Source organism: Carassius carassius, chromosome 22, assembly GCF_963082965.1.
Source record: "Carassius carassius chromosome 22, fCarCar2.1, whole genome shotgun sequence".
Taxonomy (NCBI): domain Eukaryota; kingdom Metazoa; phylum Chordata; class Actinopteri; order Cypriniformes; family Cyprinidae; genus Carassius; species Carassius carassius.
The window spans coordinates 9,420,237-9,445,121 of record NC_081776.1 but is presented as its reverse complement, the minus strand read 5'-3'; the positions used below and the strand labels follow the sequence as shown (position 1 = coordinate 9,445,121).

Below are 24,885 nucleotides of genomic sequence, written 5' to 3'. Positions count from 1 at the left end.
CTGGACGTCTGGGGTAGCCCTGTTTGGCATGTGCAAACTGATTGACTGATGCTGGGACTTCATGGGAAGCAGGACTTCCACTCCAGAGGGACGGAACTCAAAGGTCACAGATGGTTTGGAGGCTAAAGTGTGAAGAGAACTGCTGCTGCTGTGTGTGTGTGTGTGTGTGTGACTGAGGGAAGTAAGGGTGTGTGAGAGCTTGGGGAAGTGCTGGGGTTGAATAGGGATTATGAGAGTGTATTTGTCTGTGTGTGAGTGTATGTGTGGAAACAGTCACATCCCCTGTGTTTCCCCAGAGACCAGAAGGGGGCAGCCCTGACCCAGCCTCTCCCCCATTAACCACAGGAAGTAGTACTGGAAGCAGCCCATGTGTGAGCTATCAAAGGCCCTGTGGTGACACCCAGAGCCTGGGATGAGGTGCTGTGGCTGGGGACAGAGGGATGCACTTGAAGCCGAAGGATTCTAAAGGCCAGCGGGTCAAACACAACCTCTTTGAGAAAGTTTCAGTTTCCCATAACTAAGCTGAGAATCGTCTGTTTCCACACGTATACATGTAGTGTGCGTCATCAAATGACACTGGAGTAATTAAGGTTATCCAGTCCGGTTTTGTTATTCCTCGTTTCCCTTTGGATCTGTGACTGTTTCAAAGTAATCAAAGAATTTCACATCCATGTTTTGTGTTGAAGAGTGAGTAGTAGGTCTCACAAATGCACTGCACTGACATATATTTTACAACTGTAAAAATTCAGTTTGAGCCAAAGACTGTTCTGGAACATTGAAGCTATACTGGTCAAGATGACTTATTAACTAATGCATGCTAGTAGACCATCTTCAATCATCCATGAAATGGATGGAAATTACTTGCTTGAATCAGGTAAAGACCAAACAATGACTAGCTAATGACTTGCTTAGACCACATAACAACAAGCTTAAACCAGTTAATGACCAATTCAAACCAGCTTAAACCAGTCTCCTTGTTAGACCAGCGAATGATCAGCTTTAATAGCTAATGACAAGCATTAACCCATTTATGGTCAGCTTGAACCAGTTAATGACCAGGTTGGACCGGTTAATTACTGTATAAGCTTTAAACAACTAATAAATTACTTGGACTAGCTAATGTGATTAGTTTAAACCAGCTAGAAACCAGGGGCCTGTACCATGAAGCCGGTTTAGCCCGCTAGCCAGGTAAGTTTCAGGTTAGTTTGCACCAATCCTGGGTTTTAGGTACCATGTAAGTGGCTTGGCTTTTAGCAACGTTCATTGCCATTAGTAACTTACACTCCACGGCTAACCTGCTCCTGGGCAGGTTATGTTCTGAGTTAGAGATCTCAAACTGAAGTTGGACCAATCAGATGTGAGAAAAGTGACACATGTCTGACACAAAGTCACTCCCCCAGTTTATCTTGCTCCAAATTAAAGGTCACTAATGCCAAAAAAAGGGAAAGAAAAGTCATTTTATGATTTATATAATTATTATGATTAATATTATTATTATTATTTATCTATTACACACAAGCAATTTTTGATTAACAGTTATTATAAAATGTTTATTTTAAATAAATATTAATGTATACAGATCATGTAATATAAATGAGCTGTAGTATCAATAGATTGCACTATTTAAAAATAAAATAAAATCTGACCTTACATGTTCACTATGTATTTTCAAATCTAAAACTAACTTAACAAGTTTCACTTGTCACTGCACTGATAGAGCAAGATCATTTATTTGTCCTCCTTTATTTTTCATATGACGTTTAAATTTGTCACATTCTTCAATCTCTTAACCTTTAGCAAAACCTTTAACCTTTAGTTTTGAATCTCACTGGGTCACTAGGGAGAAGTAAATCAAACTTGCTTTGTGTTGCAAGGCTCGTGATTGGCTGTTCGCCACTGATGTCACACATTCATGTGCAGGCGCTCCACAAACTCAGGATTAAATCCTAAATTGACAAAGAAAATTGATGATCAGCATCATGGTACCAACAAAGCCGGATTGGAGAGGTTTGGTTTTGTCAACTCAAAACTAATCCTGTAATTCTGAATTTGTTCAGCTTCCATCATGGTGCAGGCCCCCTTTCATGTTGCAAAACACATCTTCCAGTTTAAGAATTTCACTTTTCTCACATCTGATTGGTCCAACTTCAGTTTGAGATCTCGAACTCAGAACATAACCTGCCCTGGAGCAGGTTAGCCGTGGAGTGTAAATTACTAATGACAATGATCGTTGCTAAAAGCCAAGCCACTTACATGGTACCTAAAACCCAGGATTGGTGCAAACTAACCTGAAACTTACCTGGCTAGCCAGCTAATCCAGCTTCATGGTACAGGCCCCTGGTAGGTGAACCTAAATTAGCAGCTGCTCCATGTCTCTTTATTGGACACCAAAATGGTTTGGCTTGATATAATTAGGCTTGAGTATTTAGTTGAGTGGCTTGGATTGTGGAATTAGCTAATTGTTTAAGATTTCAGTTGAAAGTCTTACAGAATGACATTAATGGTTATGGATCTCTGTGGTACTTTTATTAGCATTTGTGACATTTTAAAAGCACAATATGCTGTCACCTAGTGGTTTGACACTCAAAGTACACTTAAGATGCAAACAATATATTTCATGTTTAATATTTCTATTTTATTTTATTATATTTTATTTTATTTAAGCAATATTTCAATTATTGAACATGATTTTTGAGGGACTGAATTGAATACCTTGAACTGATTTTATTTTTACAACACTAATTCCAAACTCTTCTTAAAAAGCCTTGCTTGGCACTCAAGCTCTGCTATAGAGTGATAGGTCTCTTATTATAGCAATGAGACAAAAAGTCTGCTTCCAAAAGTGCAATTATTTGTGCACAATTCCACACAAAAACCAATTTTTCTTTTAGCTGGTTATTTAGCGTTTCATAGCCAATACAATTTGTTATTCTGGGGACAGTAGCATAACCCCATTATGTAAAATAATAAATGTGTTATTTTCAACTTCTGAAGGTTATCTGAAAGAGTGTTGCCCTAATTACAATTTCAGAACTTCCTATTGCATTTTCTGCTCTGTGAAGCCTATTATTTGATACCAACCAGCCGTAAAATCACAAAAATGAATGGATCGGATTTAACAGATTATAGAATCAGGTTTTAATCATTACAACCAACAAAGAGCTTCCTTTTATGTGTGTGTGTAAGTAACACCCCAGGCAATTAATCAATCAAAGCAGGATTATTGAAAGGCAAGAATGGATGTGGCTCTTCAAAGAACTGCAGAGTAATTATTTAAATAATTGTCCTTTGATCATGTTGAGAACATTTACATTGTTTGCATTGGGAATAATCTGGGAATCTGATCAACTGCATTGGGCATTCTGGCAAAGTGTCTTCCTTCAAAGAGCGTCTCTCCGTCCTCTTTAGTGGCTTCATTAGCTTTCTCACATCTCTGATCACTTGTAATCAGGTTGATGATGAGAACTGGGTATTTCACGGCTAGATAGATAGATAGATAGATCTATAGTATGACTTTTTTACATATCTCTAAATATAAACTAATTAAAATCTGATTTTAAAAAACAACTTATTATTGTACTTTTGAATTGAGCAAACTTTGCCCTTCATCCTGATTTTGTTCCGTACAGCGGCCTCATCATTTGGCTGAGCGCAGGGGTGCAGAATTCTGGGTGATGGTCCCAGGACTTGTGGGATTTGATGGTGAGAGCACCAGATGGCTCATTAGTGGCACTGCACCAAACTGGCACTGCAGGGAATACCGGATACCATCCACCGAGCTAAACCAACATCTCCAGACGCTAAGTAATAGGGAATTATGCAATTTATACAGACTAAAACATGCACGCGCATGGACTACTTCCTCATTTACACACACCCACGTATAGGCTACACATCTCTTTGATTATATTGCGGTCCATGCAATAACTCATAATGACAGCCACCTGACCAACTTGGGTCGGTGCAACAGGAAGCAAATATAATAATTGCACAAGATTAAAAATATCACCTTTGTTTCTCGGTCTCGCTCACTTTTGTTCATGTTTATCCCCCCGTCTCAAGACTCCTTCTGTTTGCAGTCTTGCAACTATTGTCTTTCTCTGCCAACTGACTACGTAGCTGTTTCTGCTTATCTGTCTTTGCTGCCAGATTCAGCTGCTCACGGACGAATGCAAAAAACGTCTGTTTCTTGTTGAACAGAACACGGACTCGGTGAGAATATTACTGACGCTAAACGGTACTTTATGAGTTTTCGGGGTGTGGTGGTCTCGTGGGGGGTGCACAGCTCAAAAGTCCCCATGGGGTTATATATATTTGAGTTGATATGTGATTTCAAGCAGTAGGGGGCGCCACAAGAATGTGTTACGAAAGTTTTTTTTTTAGATTGTTTTCTTTTTCTTTCTTTTTGTCAGTGACTTAATTTATTATGAGTCAACATGTAGCTCAAAATATATTTAAAATAATTGAATCGTCGCTGGAAGCTGATGAAACTGATGAAACTACATGTGAGCCACAATCAATATCCTTCACATCACAGTCGCTCAAAACATGGCCAGTGAAGTATAAAATTACCTGCTCTGTCTCTGCTGTCTCATATTTTTTTATTTTTCAGATGATTCAGTCATCTGTTTCTTAGCATTTGGTAAAAGAGGTGTGACAGATCCACTCCGAGCAATAGAAGGACTATTTGAGAGAAAATAGCACAATGGTTGCAGATGACAGCCTGCTCTGTGTTCCACACTTGGGCACAATGCCATCTCATTCCCCCTGACAGCTATCATTATTCAAATTCTTTCTCTGATTTTCTTTCTCTTTCCATCACTGCTCCTGTTATATTTATTGTGTTTTGCGCAACTGTTCACTGCATATTACACTAAAATATTTGAGAAAGGCATCTGAGGAGGGTTGAAAGAGAATGAAGGAGGCAGGAAGAGAGAGAGAATAAATGAAAAAGCAAAGCATCTCTCTCCCTACAGGCCTCGGGGCAAAGACCGCACTCTTTTCCTTTAGAAAGACTAATTTCCATAGTCATGAATTATTCAAATCATTCAGCTTTGACACTCAGTCCAACTACAACATACACACACGTGCAAGTGCACTTTGGCTGCAATAATACACTGGGGTCCAAAACAACATTTTAAAGAGACACTGCATTAATGATGTCACTCATGTTACCCAGACTGTCCTCTGAAGGCAAAGCCACAAAAACAGCTTGCTTACTTCAAAGACCTCGACTACCTGTGGATGACAGTAGAATTTAGTGGGTTTATGAAGGTCGGTTTGTTAAATAGTTATAATCCGTCCAGAATAAAAAAAATTAGATGGTGAAATATTCCTGAGTCAGTCAATTTATGCAAACATGTATTCATTTTATTTATTTATTTTTTACATTTTTTGGTACTGTTTAAGCTTTTAGCATTATTGTATGCAATAAGATTTATTTTCTCTTTTGCATTTTATTTTTTCTTGTATATTGCAATTATTATTTTTATTCTCAAAACTACCACCACTTTATTATTATAAATATTATTATTAATATTTTGTCACTGTTTTTGTGTATTGATGCTTTGCCAGTATTGCCAAACTTGTCAATATATACCTTGAATTTGATTCAACAAGTATGTTTTTATATTTATTTATATCATTATAATTTTATTTGGAATTTCACACAATATATATTTTTAAATAACTATATTAATGTATTATATATTGAATATATTTTATTAACAACTGTTTTATTATATTTTTTAATTAATTTATATATTAATTTATTTTTGGCAAATATTGCTTGTCAATCTGTTATTGTAAAGCTTTATTAATTTAAATTCTCCTACTCAGCCAAACATTAATCTTCAAAACAACAGCCTTAAGCATTCAGGATCAAAAACATTGGACTGAAATGAAAGAGGTGGGCTTAAATATGTTGTCACAACACAATTTTCTGCATCCATCCTCAATTTCTGTCCTTTGATTATGATTTACAACTGGTTTGGCCTTAATCTCAGTCACAGCATGAGCCAGATTACCTCAAATCTCAGATTTACCGTAAATGGGAGAGGAAAAGATAATTCTTTTTTATTCCAGCTCAGGCTTCACAGCTGGGGGGCTGTGGGAGGCCTTAAGGGTGTCTGAAGGAGGGTTGGAGCAAATAACTCTTTCTGATTCCTAATTCAACTCTGGAAAATGCTTTTTTGAACAATTTTGAAGACTGAAACAGGCAGGATGGATCTTCTACAGGGTCTAAGCACAAAATATAATCAGGAAGAACGTCTAGTCACCATCAGAGATAAAAAGCAGAAACAGATTTTTATCCATACAGTATCCATACAGTTATTTCAAGTATACTGTGACAATGTTAGAAACAGTTTGAATGCATTTTTAATGTTACTGTATATAATGCAAATGTATTAACTTTTCTAAAACTAGCAACTCTGGTAACATATTTTATTTTACCATTCAACTGTTTTTGTGCATGTGTATGCTTTGCCAACAATGTATACCACGAAATACAAATACATTTGATCTGTTTTTATTATTGCAATTATTATTTCATAAAAAACACTTGCAGCTTCTTGGTTTAATTTAATTTAATGATTTGTTTTTAATGTCATTGTATTGAAGCCTTGAAGATGATTCCTGAACATTTATTGATTGATTAACTTTGCTTTATTTTGTTATGTAACATTTGGTGTATTGATGCTTTGGCAACACTGCATGGCATGGACTTGAAATTTTGATCCATTGTATTTTATTATGTTGTATTTATTTTATTTTATTATGTCACTTCATTTAAAAAATGCATATGAAATATTGTAATTGAAAGTGTGTGTGTGTGTGTGTGTGTGTGTGTGAGAGAGAGAGAGAGAGAGAGAGAGAGAGAGAGAGAGAGAGAGAGAGAGAGTGCTTCCTCTGGTCAATCGGGCAGGTTCACTCCAGATGAATCCTGTGCCTTCATACATCAGCTGTGGGAAATTTTACTCACAGGGTTTCCTTCAGAGCTCAACTCACACAGGTACCCGCGAGCACTTATACTTCACGCGCACCTGGCGGCGTATCTGAAGCTCAGCCTACAGGGCGTGGAAAAGCCCTGGAATTGTTTTCGACGCTAGTTTGCCAACATCGACCACTTACTTCTTCGGATCTCTCTTAAGAAAGTGTACTTGCCTCCCTGGCTTTCCCCAAGGAATACTCCTTCCCCTACAACCTTCACCGATCCACTTGGAAGACGAATAATGTAAAGCTTTCATCGCGATCGTCCTCTGGCAGTTTCCGAACAGAAATCAGGATCTGCCATCGCGAGTCGTTTCTCAGAAAGGTGAGTGAGCGTTCAACTTTCTATTTGTTTCATTTATTGGCCCCCACATGTTTGTAAACGTTTAAAACAATCTAATCGCTTGATTCTCTCGGGTCTCGCGCGTTTCTCCTACAGACTTTTACTGTTACCGCTACATTTGTGACATTCTTTCAAATTAAATCATGCTGAAGCAGTACATTTAAGTGGATTCGCAGGCACCGCTTTCGAAGCTTTGTAACACAACAAAAACATCGAGTATTTTGGCATGCGAGTTTTGTAACGTATTGTTTCAGCTTTCCGTTGATGGGTAAAATATGTAAATAAGCGATTAATCACGCGAGGGGGTCGTAAGAATGTGTAGAGATATGCGACGTCAATAAATGTCTCATAAAAAAAAGTACCAGTAGGCCTACTGACATACTTTATGGTGTTTTCATGGTATTCCATGGGATTTCCAAGATTACCATTGTACTGTGTCCAAAACAATAGTACTATGGTACATATCCAAATACATGACTAGGCTATATGTGAAAAAAAAGTTCCCTAGTACCATGATATGACATTTGTAAATGCCACATTGTGCTCTATTCGTTTTATTCAGCACATACCATATTTGTCTTAAGTCCTCCAAGGTCTTGGAAGAAACAAGCTTTTCGGGTTTACACATGACATGTTAGCATGTTGCTGAAAACTCAGTCTGTAGTTGTTCATTTTGTTTGCTTTAGCCGGATGTTTGTTCCTCTTAACACTGTGCTGATGGTTGACATATGCTGTCCTAAAAGTGCAGCACTATCCCATCTAAGATGCTCTTTCGTGATGTAAAACAAGGTTTAATGATGGTATATTTAGTAATACATGTTGTGTTTGATTGGCCATGAAACATTTGAGCAGAGCTACAGTATCTCTGTTCCTGTTGTCATCGTCTGATGAGTTTCACTTACCTTCATTTCATTTTCTCCTGGCTTGTTTCTTCTCCCAATTACACCCGGCTCTCATATTGTACAAGCTGGTGTGATAAAATCAACTATAATGAGGTAATCAAATTTCCCTCTGCTCTGTAATTGGGGGGGCTGCGTTGCTGTTTGCATTGTAGTGAAGTTCATTGATGGCAGTGTTACACGACTGATCACTTTGTATATGATTTAAAGGCATCCTTTTTAGGCTTTCCTGAAATGGCGAACCTTTTACTTGATAGTTCAAGTCCGAGTTTACATTGACAGTGATGCTCAGCGGCAGCTTGAAAGCTCACCTGGAGGGTTATTCCAGATGGATTTTGACGACAAACAGCAAAAAAAAAGAAAGAAAGAAAATGGTGTAGAAACAGTTTTATCTCAGATATTGCTAGTAAATTTAGCAATTCATTACAAAGAAATAGCAAGCAATACATTGAACAAACATATTGTTCGCAAACTAATTTGAGCCTGACGAAAACCAAATGGTCGAAACATTGCAATAAATATGTCTTATGGAGCAGTTATATCAGTGTGTGGACAATTCTTTTGTTCTTTTGTTATAGTTTGAATTTTCTTCAATAATTGTTTTATGTATTACTTCGCAAAATCTCTTTTTTTTTTTTTTACTTTTTGCACAAATACAATCTATAATATTTCAATTATATGTGCTTAAGCTCTTCTAACCAAATATAATGTAATTAGTAGAATATTTGCTCCTTTAATGGACATTATTAACATTTGTTGCCTGATATGTGAGTGGCTGCTTGGTGAAAACTGGAAACGTAATTTTCCCTAATTATTATTTAAATAAGTTGTTTTATAGTTACTGAATATACATAAACAGTCACAAAACTTTGTTTTGGTTCTTCTGTATGAGAAAATTCCTGTTGCTTGAGCAATTCATAGCAGGAAGTTATCTGGCCTCCTCAAGGTCAAAGATCAATGGTCAAAAACAGAGAGCATGGAGAGAGAGAGAGTAAACTCTTTTTACCCCTCTTTCTTCCTTCATTCTTCATTTCGTATGAGCAATGACTGTTTATTTGTTTCTTTTTGAGGAAAACACATCCAGTACATAGTGCCCTCATTCATTCACTTCCTGAGGACTTTGTGTGTTTGTTTGTTCATGTCGCCCGAACATGTAGCTGACTTGATTAAAGAATCATGATAATCATGTGAAACCCTCATCTGCCTGCTTTGAGTCACTGATTTGTGGCTCAACGGGTCCTTTGGTCTGTGATATCAGTGTTGATTGTTATAAGAGTGATAGTGCTGAATAATTGGTGTTAAAGATAGCTGACGTGGTGTGTTTTCTGCTGAAAGCGCATACAGTGGTTTCGTTGTCCTTGTTCACACATCTCGGCTGGGCCAATTAGATAAGTACATCTGTGGTCTGGATGTTCACTCAGTTATTCTCAGTTCCTGAGCAGCCCACTCAGTTATGAGCTAATCACAATGACTTTTCTTTCTGTCATTCTGAATTATGATTCTTAAGAACACTCTAGGTGCAGGAGTAGAATTTTATTTGAATACTGAATACATATATTTTAAGGTACTTTTACTATTGCTCATAATTATTTTAGTCTAATTATACATTTTCTATTTGTGCTGTGGGCACAATTTTTGAATAATATAAAATATGCTTAGTCATGCATAAACAGATCTCAGAACAGCACTTTTATCTTAAAGGGAAGGTTCACCTAAAAATGCTAATTGATTTTAATCAACCTCATATTTTAAACTCATATGAGATACATCTGTGGAACATTAGTAAAATTGGAAGAATGCAGTGGTTGCTCTTTTTCATATACTTACAAAGAAGGATTTAAGGTTGCAAAAGCATCATTAATGTTACATAAAAGTGGTCCGTATGACTTCTATTTTAATATTCTGAAGCCATACAAAAGATTTGGAATCAGTTCAACAAATCATTAAGGATGGTTTATGAAATGGATCAACAATTCATTCAAAGGCTAATGTAAAGTTATTGAATGTCTTCAGAAGACATGCAATATATTGCAGAAGTCATAAACTACCTTTTTGATACTTGTTTTGTGCTTTATGGTAATTTTGGAGTTAAACCATCCCAATTAGGGCTGGGCGATATGGAGCAAAAAATATATCTCGATATATTTTGCTATATCTCGATATACAATATATATCTCGATATCTTTACAGGAAAAATAACCCCCCAAAACTACTGCAAAAACAAATATGCCAAATATTACATGTTTAGGGCCCTATGAAATGTTTTATTTTTTTCTTCACCATATGTTTTATTGTTACCATATTGTGTGTTTTAGCATGTGTAATTATTTAAATGCATAAAACATATTTTCTTAAAATAGCCTTATGTGAAATGTTTTTTCCCCTCTGAAATTCTGTGTATTTACATTTTTCTGGTTATCAAATGAAGGCATAAAACATTCATTTAATTTATCTTTTAATTATAGAAAATCAAGCAAACTTTATTTTTTGGTAAACAAAGGGGATTTACTATTAAAAATAAAACATGGAAGTAATGCTGTGTGATTATTCCTTAAATTATGTTCGTTTCATTTTAATAGTAGTAGTAGTAGTAGTAGTAGTAGTAGTAGTAGTAGTAGTAGGCGGCTATGTACAGTCGTGGCCAAAAGTTTTGAGAATTACATAAATATTAGTTTTCAAAAAGTTTGCTGCTAAACTGCTTTTAGATCTTTGTTTCAGTTGTTTCTGTGATGTACTGAAATATAATTACAAGCACTTCATACGTTTCAAAGGCTTTTATCGACAATTACATGACATTTATGCAAAGTCAGTATTTGCAGTGTTGGCCCTTCTTTTTCAGGACCTCCGCAATTCGACTGGGCATGCTCTCAATCAACTTCTGGGCCAAATCCTGACTGATAGCAACCCATTCTTTCATAATAACTTCTTGGAGTTTGTCAGAATTAGTGGGTTGTTGTCACTTTTGCCTTATGGCACGGTGCTCCATCGTGCTGGAAAATGCATTGTTCTTCACCAAACTGTTGTTGGAAGAAGTTGCTGTTGGAGGGTGTTTTGGTACCATTCTTTATTCATGGCTGTGTTTTTGGGCAGAATTGTGAGTGAGCCCACTCCCTTGGATGAGAAGCAACCCCACACATGAATGGTGTCAGGATGCTTTACTGTTGGCATGACACAGGACTGATGGTAGCGCTCACCTTTTCCTCTCTGGACAAGCCTTTTTCCAGATGCCCCAAACAATCGGAAAGGGGCTTCATCGGAGAATATGACTTTGCCCCAGTCCTCAGCAGTCCATTCACTATACTTTCTGCAGAAGATCAAGCTGTCCCTGATGTTTTTTTTTGGAGAGAAGTGGCTTCTTTGCTGCCCTTCTTGACACCAGGCCATCTTCCAAAAGTCTTCGCCTCACTGTGCGTGCAGATGCGCTCACACCTGCCTGCTGCCATTCCTGAGCAAGCTCTGCACTGGTGGCACTCCGATCCCGCAGATGAATCCTCTTTAGGAGACGATCCTGGCACTTGCTGGACTTTCTTGGATGCCCTGAAGCCTTCTTTACAAGAATTGAACCTCTTTCCTTGAAGTTCTTGATGATCCTATAAATTGTTGATTTAGGTGCAATCTTAGTAGCCACAATATCCTTGCCTGTGAAGCCATTTTTATGCAATGCAATGATGGCTGCACGCGTTTCTTTGCTGGTCACCATGGTTAACAATGGAAGAACAATGATTTCAAGCATCACCCTCCTTTTAACATGTCAAGTCTGCCATTCTAACCCAATCAGCCTGACATAATGATCTCCAGCCTTGTGCTCGTCAACAGTCTCACCTGAGTTAACAAGACGATTACTGAAATGATCTCAGCAGGTCCTTTAATGACAGCAATGAAATGCAGTGGAAAGGTTTTTTTGGGATTAAGTTAATTTTCATGTCAAAGAAGGACTATGCAATTCATTTGATCACTCTTCATAACATTCTGGAGTATATGCAAATTGCTATTATAAAAACTTAAGCAGCAACTTTTCCAATTTCCAATATTTATGTAATTCTCAACTTTTGGCCACGACTGTAGATTTCTGGCTAATACTTTTATTTTGACGGGTTTACCTTTACAGTTCTGTGTATGGGATACTACAGTCTATGATGTGATATATGACGCTAGTTTTACTCAAATCAAACGGTCAGATGCTCATGAAGTGACTCTCAGTGCAGTTCTGGAGATGTTCCTCATGTGTTCACGTCTTTATTTAGTGAGAGGAAATACACTGAAATGACCGCGAGCGTCACGCGCGCTTCCGTGTGTGAAATAAACGAAGACGCGCTTCTGCGCCATTCATTAACACAGACACGCGGAAAATGCAGGATTCATATTTAAATAGACATTTCCGGTTTAATATTTACAGATATTAGTCCATATCGCGATTTGATGTGACCTACTTTTGATTAATTCATTCAAAATTTGACAAATTCCATGACATTCCACATTAAACTATAAATTACATTTTTATGACTGGATTCCGCGATTCCGTTCGCATTTTCTGCATCGCGGAAATCATAGGGCCCTACAGTAGACATCTGCCTGCTGTTCGTCCGACGCCTTAAATCCGAAGTATCTCCATATAATGGAGCCTGTTGTCCTTTTTTTATATACTTGTTCTGTAGTCTCTGGGCTGGTGGAGGACCACTGAGACAACACGCAAACAAAGGGAGGGGGAACAAAATCAAGGAGGTGGGGGAGAGCACAGCACAGAGAAGACAAACAAGCAAAGTGGTGGAATCAGAATTAAATATAAACAATATATCGATAAATACGATATGTCAAAATTCATATCGTGTTTAAAAAATATCTCGATATATTTTAAATTTAACCACTGTGACTGGATCATTGAGTCAGTGAGTGGAACAGATCAGTTTGATTCATGAACAGATCATTCAGGTTGGTTTTGTAAACTGTTTCATTCATGAACTCTCATTAAGGCTGATGTCCCTTTAAGGTCAAACAACCTTTGTAGACCTGAATGCCCCAGAACAGCCTTCTGCAGGTTGCCCTTCCCTGTCAGCTGTTGCAATTGAAGCATCTTGTCAGTCTGATAAAAGTACTTTAGCTGCTCTGAATCCTCATATACGGTGACGCTAATGGATTTCTATGGGTGCTAATTTAGGCATATGTCATGCTTATAGATCTTCACTGGTAGATTGTGCTGAGAATAAAAGCTGCACAAAGGCAGATGCCTGATACAACCTCGCCCCCCCTCCCAGTCAGCTTTATTTAACTCAGAATGTGGCGTTTAGACATCATAGTTATTTACTGGGAGTGAGATTGAGAGGAAGTATGAGCTGGAAACATGCCAGGGCATGTTGTGGTGTCCTAGAGCTCATGTCTTCTGGGGTTGAAGCAGGCAGATTCATTTGGTCGCATCACCCTTCATGTGCGTTATCAGGGGACAAAGGATGTTTATTTCAGACTTCCGTTTAAGCTGTTGGCCTGGAATGCCTGGTGCATTAATGCTCATCATGAGAGTTGTAGGATCATGGGAATTTGTGCCTGTGCTTCTCCTAAATGTTTATATTCAGTCACATGCTTCAGCAGTCATTGATTTGAGTATAGATAACCACACAGGTTCCATACTGAGAAGGCATAGACCTTCTTTTTCTGAGAGAGTTAGTGCTCGATCAATATGTTTTTTTCATAAGCTGATACCTAGAGAGCAGGGTAGCTGATGTAATGCTAATACAGTACTGTGGCAATTTTGGCTAGAAAATGTTGGTGCCATACCGATTATTCACAGATTTTCACAATTCAGAAAAAATTCAGATTTATTTTATTTTAGCAGTATTGGTCTTTTGTATATAAATCAGTTGATAATGGATATTTAACTTCCACCATTTTTTTTTATTTAATTACATTTAGAACTTTATGTAAGATGATGACAAGAGTGATCTTAAATACTAAGAAAATGCCTGAATACACGATTAGCTTTTGTAAATGCAAGTCTAGTTATTGCTTTTTTATTTACCAGGCTGTTGGAAATTTTTGGTGTTTTGTTCTTAATATATTTAGACAATGTAGTATAGATTTTTTTTTTGTATCTGCCATTTATTGGTTATCAAAACAAAATCAGAAAATATGATTGATATAGACTACATTTTTAATTGTGGTGTATATCTCTCGCTGAAATTCTGTATCTTTCATTGACAAGGCTTAAAAACTGGTAAATTTGTTAATTGGCCCAGTTGGCACCAATTTCGACCAAGTATTGGCTGAATAATTGTCCTAGCAGATAAATGAATGCACTGTGCTTGTTTAAGAATGAAATAAAATGTTATTAAAGATATAAAATATAGCTGATGTCTTTAAGGAACTTTAATTGACTTACAGAAATTATGATATTTCCTCATGGAACTTGATCTTAAAGTGAATATTTAAAATAGAAAGAGTTCTGAATGGAAAAACTGATGATGTTGGGTCTTCGTGTAAAGGTCAGAGTCATTAACACTTGTTTGTGCAAGTTTCTGACAAACTGGATCTGTACTTCGACTTTGCATCCTCTTTACAATGACTCAGTGAATAGGCATGTCTGCTCTGCGTTTTTTATTGAACATGCTTGTCATATCCTTGGGTGTGACTTTAGTGTGCGTGAGGATGGGCAGTGTGTCTAAATTTAGTTGATCGTATTAATGGGTAACTTGGCATCAGCGTCATGCCGAGAGCCATGGAGTGAATTGCCACAGTAATGTCTCTGGTGCATTTCAGGGTGCACTCGAGACAGCCTCTTAGCTTTTAAACGGTTTGTTTAGGAACCTGTCGCCAACCGCAGATCCATTAGCTGTCGTTGTGTGCTGTTTTGGCAGGTGTGTACATTTCTGTCAGACTGGGAAAAGTGTGTGTGTGTGGTCAAACATGTGGGTGGTGTCAAAGAGTGTGTGAGGTGAGATCACTTTTCTTCTCCTGCATCTGAATGACAGCTGTAATTCTCTTGGACACACACACACACACACACACATGATGCCACATCCCCCAATCTCCAACGCTGTCTCACAACACATATGGAGCCCCCGAAAAACCCTGCAACTTGTCGTCCTGTCTGGCAGTCTCTTCCTCCATGGCTAATGTCTAAATTCATAATGAACTGAATTGGCCACTGAGATGATTGATTGCTTCATTCACTCATCTATTCACCACCTTTATTACCCTAAAAAGTGTATTTAACATCATGCCACGATGATCTGTACCTCAAAAGACCATTTCTAATGTAATCTTGATTGCCATTAGTGTTTATTGTTTGTTCGGGAGTAAAACATCCAGCTTCTTTTATTCAGAATTCAATCAGCGAGCTCTTCAGGGTCAGGTTACGCTTCTATGAATGCTAAATCTCTTTCAGCCCGAAACATGAGGACTTTGACCCGGGTTTTACAATGTTACACAATCCTAACAAAAATCCATTGACTGAGCAGTTATTGAACAAGGTGCTTGTCCTTACAGACTTGCACTGTGTTCCAACTGTTTTAAGAGGCCTCCAAGATTGAAACTATTGCTGTTTTGAAGACCCTCCAACTGAGTTCTCCCTTCAGCATGCTTTTTATTCAGGGTCCTGAATAAACAAGAACATGTTCTGTTTGCTGCTTGCCAGGAGACAGAGAGAGTGAGAGAGAGGTGGCGACATCTATTCAGCTCTGCCCTGATGTCAGTCAAGTGCTTCTCATTTGCAGAACTTCAAAGCAAAGACTCCTTTTTAGCTCCATCTGATTTGGATGATGAATGCACTTGTGTAACGCAGCGACTGGATGAACCGTGCAGAAACTCAGCAGGAGCCGCAGCCGTGCGAAAATGGCATGCATGGTTTACATAAATGCATCCCTTTGAGTCATGTACCTTAGGTCTAAATTTTGAATACACAAAAACACTTGGAATCGTCCCACGGTCTTAGGCTCTGGCCAAAAATGAGGCCCATGTGAATTGACATTTGACTGATTCATGGAGTTTTTTTTATAAAACAGGCGGCTTTTCCAGTTTTATGAAGTCATTTTTAAAATTGTCAGATAAATTTGTGCTATATCATTGTGTTGCGATGTATAATTATGGATAGTGTTGTCAAAAGAAATTTTAAAAACATCCATTTCCCACTAAGATTTGAGCTCTGTTGAGCAGATTCTTAAAAAGCGCTGATTGGTCATTGTTTCCACGTGCACAACAGATATGTCTGTGATTCTCATCGCTTCATGCTCTTCACAGAGTGCTCACACAACCGCGATACCATTCGGTACTGAAATGTTAAAAATGGAGCCATCACCATCAGCGGATCTCTAATGTATCTGCACATAGATGGATCCGCTGATATACATAGCTTTCAAACACTTTGTGTGTTTCTGTATGAGCACTCTGTGAAGAGCATGAAGCGATGATCATTGAAGCCAATCACAGACGTATCTGTTGAGCATGTGAAACAATGACCAATCAGCGCCATCTGAATCTGCTCAACAGCGCTCAAATCTTAGTGGGAAATGGATGTTTTTAAAATTTCAGTACCAAATGGTATCGGTACTTTTAAACAACACTAATTATGAATTCCGTAATGTAACAGTTTATATTGTACGGCAAGGTAGCAATCCTACAAAGTGCTTCTAAGAATGTAATTCAGATATTTCTACAAATACCCCTTTGTTAGATACTAGTTATACAAAATCATGATAATAGTGTTGACATTTTAAGATATAAATGATAAATTGATAATAATGAGGTGACATTTATTTTCTTGAGTTAACTTCTTGAAACAATGTCTTTGATACTCTCAATCTGTCTGTCTATTTATCGATCTGTAGAATTTATTTGCAGAATTTATTAATGGTGTTATATAATAATAATAATAATAATAATAATAAAAAAAAAAAGATCTTTCAATTTGTGGTATATTTACAAGACACTGCCGTATTTCTTATGCACAATGTGTTTTCTTTCTACTGAACTGAAAAGCTGCTTAAAAGACTTGTTAGTTGGCCTATTGTGTCTGTGATATATACAGGTGAATTGCTCCTCGATTACATTGACACAGTGAGATTGAATTCCTCCACAGGCATCAGCGGTGCTACTGTTAATCCTCAAACAGTCAAATTTTTCTCACACTGAGCCTTAATTTTAATTATCATCTTTAAAATACTGCTAACATTTCGTCCCGCTGTGCTGTGCCAATAGCCCTGAGCTGTAGGATAGTTCCTCTTCCCTTTTTTTCCCAGGATCAGTAATATTAATTACAGAGGCAGGCTGCTTCGGGGGCTGAAGACGCTATGATATGTATGTCAATTGAAAAGATTTAATAAGTTTGCCCTTATTTGTTCTGTTGACTATGAGATATTCCATTAACTGCAAGCATGTTGCAGGCATGGAATTATGGGATTAGTGTTTGTTAAATGTGCATTCTTGCATGTTTATCTTTGGGAATGTGGGGGTAGGAGGGAGGGTACATGAATAACAGCTGGAGGCGAAGGTCAGTTAAACATCAACTGTCAAATCATGAAGTATTGAAGGGGTGGAGTCACAGCAGGTCTTGTTGTCATGGTCACAGATGATCCTATCACTGTATGCTGACAGAAGGGAAACTCCCACTTAGATTCCTGAGTTTAATGTGTCATTTCCGATGTTCTGGAATTTTGGAAAGATCTGACACAGTTATATCTGACCTGTCATATGACCTGTTTTCTGTCTGATTAGGGTCTGGTAAACCTGAATGATAAACATGGCTTCTATAAGACTGATTAGCCATTTAAACAATCTATCAACTAGTCGATACTGAAAATGTTGTTTTACACATCCCTTCTGTGATTCTTAAATGATTGTCTATAAACTTTGTTGATTTCTAAAGGAAGACAGGAAGAGAGAGAAAGAGACAGAGAGCTGCTAACTTGGGAAGTGAACGACATGTTAACTGATTGACCTCCAGTTGCATTTAATGGTCAGTAAATCATCCATGCTCCCCGTGGAGTGACCTAGCACAGTTATGGACTTCCAAGAGTGTGTGATAAGTATGTGCTGCAGTGATCATTTTGACACATCAATGCTGCGCATACACAGAGTGGTTATGCACAGGTCAGAGATGATTATGCATGACCAAAGTAACCTATTAACAACTAAAGATTTTGAAAATAAAATATAACAATAAAAATAAGAAATAAAAAAGCATAAAAAGTACTGTACATATAAATATATAAAAGTTTGCTTTCAGACAAATATTTTGTAAAGAAAATACAGCAATACAATAAAAAAAATACATAAATCAATATTTTATATATACATTATAACTATATAAAAGATAACTAATATATAGTTGCTAACATATACTCCTGAATGATTTTTAGCATGTTGCCGTGTGACCCTGTTTTAATTATTATTCGTATTATTTTTGTAATAAAGTTCAGCAGTATTCTACTTTGAGCGTTCTATTTATTTTCATTCAGTTTCCATTTTAAAAACGTTCTACTGATTAATCAATTATTGACCAGTGCAGTCCAGCCTATTTATCGTTATCAGTAAAATTCACTATTGACTAAAGGTTGACCTTTTGGTTATTTTTCAAGTGATGAAATCTGTTAAGACGGTGTAATTAATATTTGGTATATTTTTGTTTGTTACTATAGTGATAATGTAAGCATCATCATATTGCTAAGATACTTACTTATACAAAAACTCTGGCCTTTCTAGTATGATGTTACATATGTATTGCGTCCCAGACAAGGGAAAAAAAAAACTGAAATCCAATCTGACCATTTAGACTGAGGCTCTTTCCACAAGATCATATATTAATTGGATTATAAACCACATATGGATGTAGTTTGGATCAGACTTTGAGTATTTTTATGTTCTTCAGACTGCAAAAAACACAACCTAGTCGATTATGAAAAAGAATTGCTGCCTGTACAATATATGATATTCATGTCTTCAGATATGGTTAGTTAAATAAACCACATGATTGTATATTGTATAATTGTACAATTCATGTTCATGGCACGAACAGTGCAGGATTGGTGACATGCTGAAGTTTAATAATAAATTTGAGGTTTGTTCTAATCCCTAACCCTAATTATGAATAATATTAGTAGTGATACATTTATGCAATCTCTGTCCTGTTGAGCACTGAATCTCCTCTGGCATTTGCTAGTTGAGCCTGATGGGAAAATTAGTTCTTAGTAGTCAGTCACACAGTGTCTGTTTTCCATCGGCTTCAGAGATACAGTGAACAGAAAATGTAGAGCGTGTCCACATATCCATGTGAGAAAGGGAGAGAAATATGAGTAAATGCGTAAAATGGAGATTTAACTGATTTCGTGTATGAATGATCATAGCATAATTTTGTTGCGTGAATGTGTTCTGTGTATGTTTGTGTGGTCGGAGTCTCTGTTTCAGCTCATGAGCTTAATTTCCTGTGCACTGGCTCGCTGCCCGCCTGAGGTTGGCTGGATGCCTCCCCCCTCCCCCCCACTCTTTTGCTCTCTGTCATTCCCTTTCTCATTCTCATCGCTTGCTTCCAGCTCTGACCACAGTAGCTTTCCCAGAATTCCCTCACAGCATCCCAGTGTTCATCAAAGTGGCCCACTACATCAGTCTCTAGCTATTAAACAGAACCAAATGTCACAGTTCTGCTCTCGGAGGCCTGAACTCATCTCTTCCTTTACACACGCACCCAAAGACGACATTCTGATCGGCTGCTTCATTCAGCAAAAACACAGCAACTTTGTTGGCTGAAAAGTGTAAAATTAAGTTTTTACAAACAAAGCTTGATAGTGCTGACCTTCTACTAGCTTCTTACAGATCATTAAGAAAAAGCTTACGATAGTCTTTCTCTCTAGTTTCCCCATTCTTTCTTTATCAGTGTTTTCTCCAAAGGTCTGTACCTCACGCCACTTATAAAAACACTTACTGTAGCTAGTTTTGGCTGCCCTTTTCTCTCTTGTCCTCTCTCTCTCTCGCTTTCCATTGTAGCTCAGACACAGAAATAACACTTCATGGTTAAAGAAATGGCATGTTTTTATTTACTGTATCAGGCGTTAATGTACACGGTTTTCTTCTATGGTTCGTTTTCTCTTTTTGAGTCATAAAGAGACTTAAGGTCATGACCTCGCCGCCTTTTATAGAGAATTATCTATCTGAATAATAACAAGTTACCTAGATATTTTTAATCCAAAGAATGAACTAGTTGATTAGTGGCAGTATGAGACAAAATAATGTTTAAATAGGAGAATCAGAGAATTCTCAAAATCAGGAATCAAGCCTGAAATACACTTTGCACAAGTATGTAGTAACATCAAACGGTGACTATCAATGTCACGTGAGTGTTGGATTCTCAATTTTGCCACAGGAGAAACTACAGCTGCCACTGGGGTAAACTGTCTCCTCCCAGTTTTCTGACTGCTATGGCCGGGCCACTTTTTGTAGAGAATCTTTTTAAGAAAGTTATTTGTATTGTCAGCATGTTTATAATTAGCTTTCTGAATATGAAATCCAGGCCATTTTGGTTTTCTGTGAAGATAATCGGCGTACAAGCACAGCAAATATCTATGATACATCTATGATGAATAATGACTCAAATCTCAGATTCTTTGGCCGGATTGTTTTACTGATATTTTTCAAATCAGCAGTAAGTATTGTTTCGTTTAAATTGTTCTAAAAAGGTTGGTCATTCAGACTAGTCCAGTTTATAATCTAGTACATTTAAGAGTAAACAAACAGACGATGCTAGACGATGTTCACTAGTTGGAATGTCCCATATTTCCCTACTCCCTCTTTCCTCTCTCTCACTCTTTCCTTTCTTTCTTCTCAGCACGCTGTCTTTAAAGTGAGCCATGCAGACCAGAGCTGACTGTAAATTCTTCAGTTTAATATACATAACTAGTCCTAGTCGGTTGCATAGTCCAAGTAATAGAAAGTACCTTACGGAGAAACATTCCCAAATGTTCTCAAGTCAGGTTTTGCTTAAATTTTTTTACATTATAGGGGTTTGATGATTTGACTACTGTGACCTGGGATAACGGCCAGAAGATCTAAAGAATCTCCTTTATCTCCTGAACCGCCTTTAGGAAAGACATCCCTCAGATGTCAAATAAACCACTGATAGCTACTCGGGAAGATACAACAAGCGTCAAAGCCAGAAACAATGCTATCGCTAGCGAATGCATTAAAATCGCATAACAAAACTCTAGATAGTGAGTATGTTTGCTTTGCAGCGCCATTCCCTGTTCCTGACTGGCTGTTGCTGAAGCGCTCGAACGACCTCTGGAACACGGGCTCTTATCAGGCAGTGCCCACTGCGCATTCCACCGAGATAAGAGTTCCAGCCGGCTTCTGTCAACACAAAGTGCGTGCGAGAGTGTCCGGGATCACTTCTCTTCAGTTGTAGTGTGACCTAGTTAACCTTCCTCTGTAATAAATGCACTGGTCACTGGGTGATATGGCCTAAAAAAAAAATCCCAGTTTTTATCACAAAAAAATCTGATTTATGATTTAAATCGACCCCCCCCCCCCCACTTAAAATCAATATTAAGATGACAAAGAAACTGTTCAAAACAAGTTTTAATATCATTCTTTATCATTTACCAGTCAGATTTTTTAACTGAGATGTATAACGGCTGATGTTAAAAAGAAAACCAATTTTCATTCAAACAAATCGATATGAACTACACATTCGAGTTAATCAATAAAATAAATGTATCGCCCAGCCCTACTGGTCACTCTGTCCCAGACCTGTTTCTCCACACTCTTCTCTCTCTGTGTCTCTATGGGCTGATGGGAGATTATCATAAGGAGTGTTTCAGTGCAGCCCAGGCATCAGGAATTATGCATAAGGGTTGGCATCCCAGTTGACTTCTGAGACAGTTTTAATCAATTATAGAACCAAGCTGTGTGTGAGTGTGTTATGAATTGTCCGATGGAGCACCCCATGCTCTCTTGGGACTCACAGATACTCTTGCTTCACAGATTGGATACTGGTGTAGCCCCCATGGCTCTTTCATAACCTTTCTGTCTTGTGATCAATAAAGTAATTCAGTGTGTTTGGTTTAAGTCTGAATCCAATCTTACCCACTCCATCCCAGTTTAACAAGGTTCTTCTGTGGTGTCCTTGAGCCATGATGCATGTATGTGTGTGGGGGGGGCATACAGAGTGGGATTGGGAGAACTAGAGCAAGGTGGACTCTCATTAATATTTGAGTTGTTGGTGGTAATAGTCGCAGGCCTGTGATATTTTTTTTTCAGTTTAGTCAGGTGTTAAAGCAGAGCTTGGGGAATGTGCAGGCATAAATGTTGCACGCACAACTTAGTTCACTACTTTAATGCCAAATGTAGGAGTAGTACAGGATATACAACAAGAAAATTGCAGGGTGGGACAGGGAGAAAAATAATTTAATCACGAAAAGTGGTTTCTGCATTACAGGTGTTTAGTTTAGGGGGCTGAAACAACAGATGCAGAGTGAATTACTGGTTCCAAAAAACTAAACAAAATATTAATTTATTTTTATCTTTAAATTAAGAATTAAAGAAAGAGGGTTTTTTTATTTTTATTTATTTTTTTACTTTTTTGCCAAACTACTACAAAATATTTCATTAGTTCATTGAGGCTTTTTTTATTCATTTTTTTGTGTTCATGTTTTAACATATTGACATTTAAAATAAACATACAGAAATAAAGAGAAAAAAATATGCGGAAAATAGAATAGATGTATTCAAATCAATGTGAGTGCGAGTTACAGTTTAGTATTTTTTTAAATTTTTTATTAATAGAGCTAGACAAAAAAAATCATTGTAAGCATCCATCAAAATGTAATCGTGTCAAAGACAAATATTTTTGCTGAATGTTGGTTACTATTGAATTGTTCATAATATATGATCAGGAATATGTATTAAGAAATAATCACACAGAAAATGAGTGTTTAATAGGAATGTTGTTCTAGGAATAACAAGGATGGTGATCCAGGAACGCTTCATTCTTGGCTTTACGTTAAGCAGTTGTGCAGTGCATTGTGGGTGGAGACCATCTCTGCTTCTCACACTGTGGCATAAGTAATATGCAGTTAGTCTCAAATTTATTTGCTCAGAGTGTCTCTTTCTCCATCTCTAGAGTTGCTGAGATAAGAGCATTTGCAGGTACAAAGTGTGTGTGTGTGTGTGTGTGTGTGTGTGTGTGTGTGTGTGTGTGTGACTGTGTGAGTGAGTGGAGGACGAGTGTGTTGAAGTGATTAGAGGCTGATGTACCCTGTCTGTTCCATTATACACACTGACCTCAGCAGCAGCGTGCACGCGCACATGCACGCACGCACGCACGCACGCACGCACGCACGCACACACACACACAAATCAATTCTCCCCACACCAACTGGAGCCTTAACCGGATTTGTGATGATGGTGTCTGTCTCATCACACAACGGAGCAGAGTTTTCTCCACTCAAGTTCTGTCTCCATATCTTTCAAATCCTTCATCATGGTCATCATCCTCCTCCGATCCACAACAACATTTTGGTCAGACCTCTCAGAGATTAGTCTGCTTTAGCGGACATACTAGACTGTTTTTTCTCTCCAGATGTATTTAAATGTCTCCCACACAAATGTCAATAATTTTTTGTGAACCTGGAACCAGTGAGATTAGACACCACGCCTGTCAGAGCTGTCAGCTTTCAAACTTCTCCATTAGACCATCAGCTATGGATCGGCCACTCTTCTGTCTCAATAGGGCCTTTCGCACCATTTAAACAAAATGTACAGTACTAAAGTACTGGGACGATTTTGCGTGAACTATTTTCAATTACCATTTAAAGATCTGCATTGCACCGACCGTGTGTACTAGGACGTGACGTAAGCCAGTCGACAGCGATGTCATTTGTGCGCGACGTTTGACAACGTTAACAAAGAAGAATAATGTTACGAGGTATTAAAATGCGCTTTGAGTGCCTAGAAAAGCACTATATAAATGTAATGAATTATTATTATTATTATTATTATTCTTATTATTAATGGATTAAGAATCTCCAATGACAACTGGAGTGCCTGCACATCAGCATCCGTATATTTATCACTGTTCATCATGCTTGCGAAATAAGTCGACACAATGTTTACAGTATGTTTACACGGCGTGGTAAATCATGGCGGTGAAGGTGTTTTTGAACGCATCTGGCCAATCAGTGTCTACTTACATCACAGTTAGTACCAGTTGTGCTGGTTAGACCCTACTCCGGAGTAGGAACTTATTTGGTTCTCGGAAAAGCCGGTCCTGTACTAAAATTGCACCCTGTTCCTGCGGTGCGAAAACGCCCAAAAGTGGTTCGTTCCACAATTAGTTCTGGTACTATGAAAAGGTTCCTGTGGTGCGAAAGGCCCTCATGATGACCATCTGTACCCAAACTCTCAGCAGGGTTCTGGCTCCGCCTCCGCCTCCCCTGGTCTGATAGATTTGACCTTTGACCTCTCGGTCTCATTTTGTTGCTTTGATAGTCACGGTTGTTGTGTGTTTCTTCTGTAATTAAAGGGCTTGTCTTTTTCTTTCCAAATGGAGCAGAAGGTTGTCTTATAGACATCGGAGGAATACAATTAGCTCTGATCATTCCCACACTGTTGAGAGTGAGGAGTTGTCGTCATAGCACAGAGTCCCTCCCCTCGATATCACAGTCTCCGCCATGTTGGCAG

General features: G+C 37.9%; 1 protein-coding gene across 1 annotated transcript in view; it reads left to right on the top strand.

The window, feature by feature from the left end:
* Positions 1-6,927: 6,927 nt before the first annotated feature.
* The window catches only part of LOC132098887 (plexin-B2-like), a 111,632-nt gene continuing 93,674 nt past the window's right edge, over positions 6,928-24,885 (top strand). The window contains exon 1 of the mRNA XM_059505154.1: positions 6,928-7,315. The gene's annotated coding sequence lies outside the window, so the exon portion shown is untranslated. The remainder of the gene's footprint in view (positions 7,316-24,885) is intronic.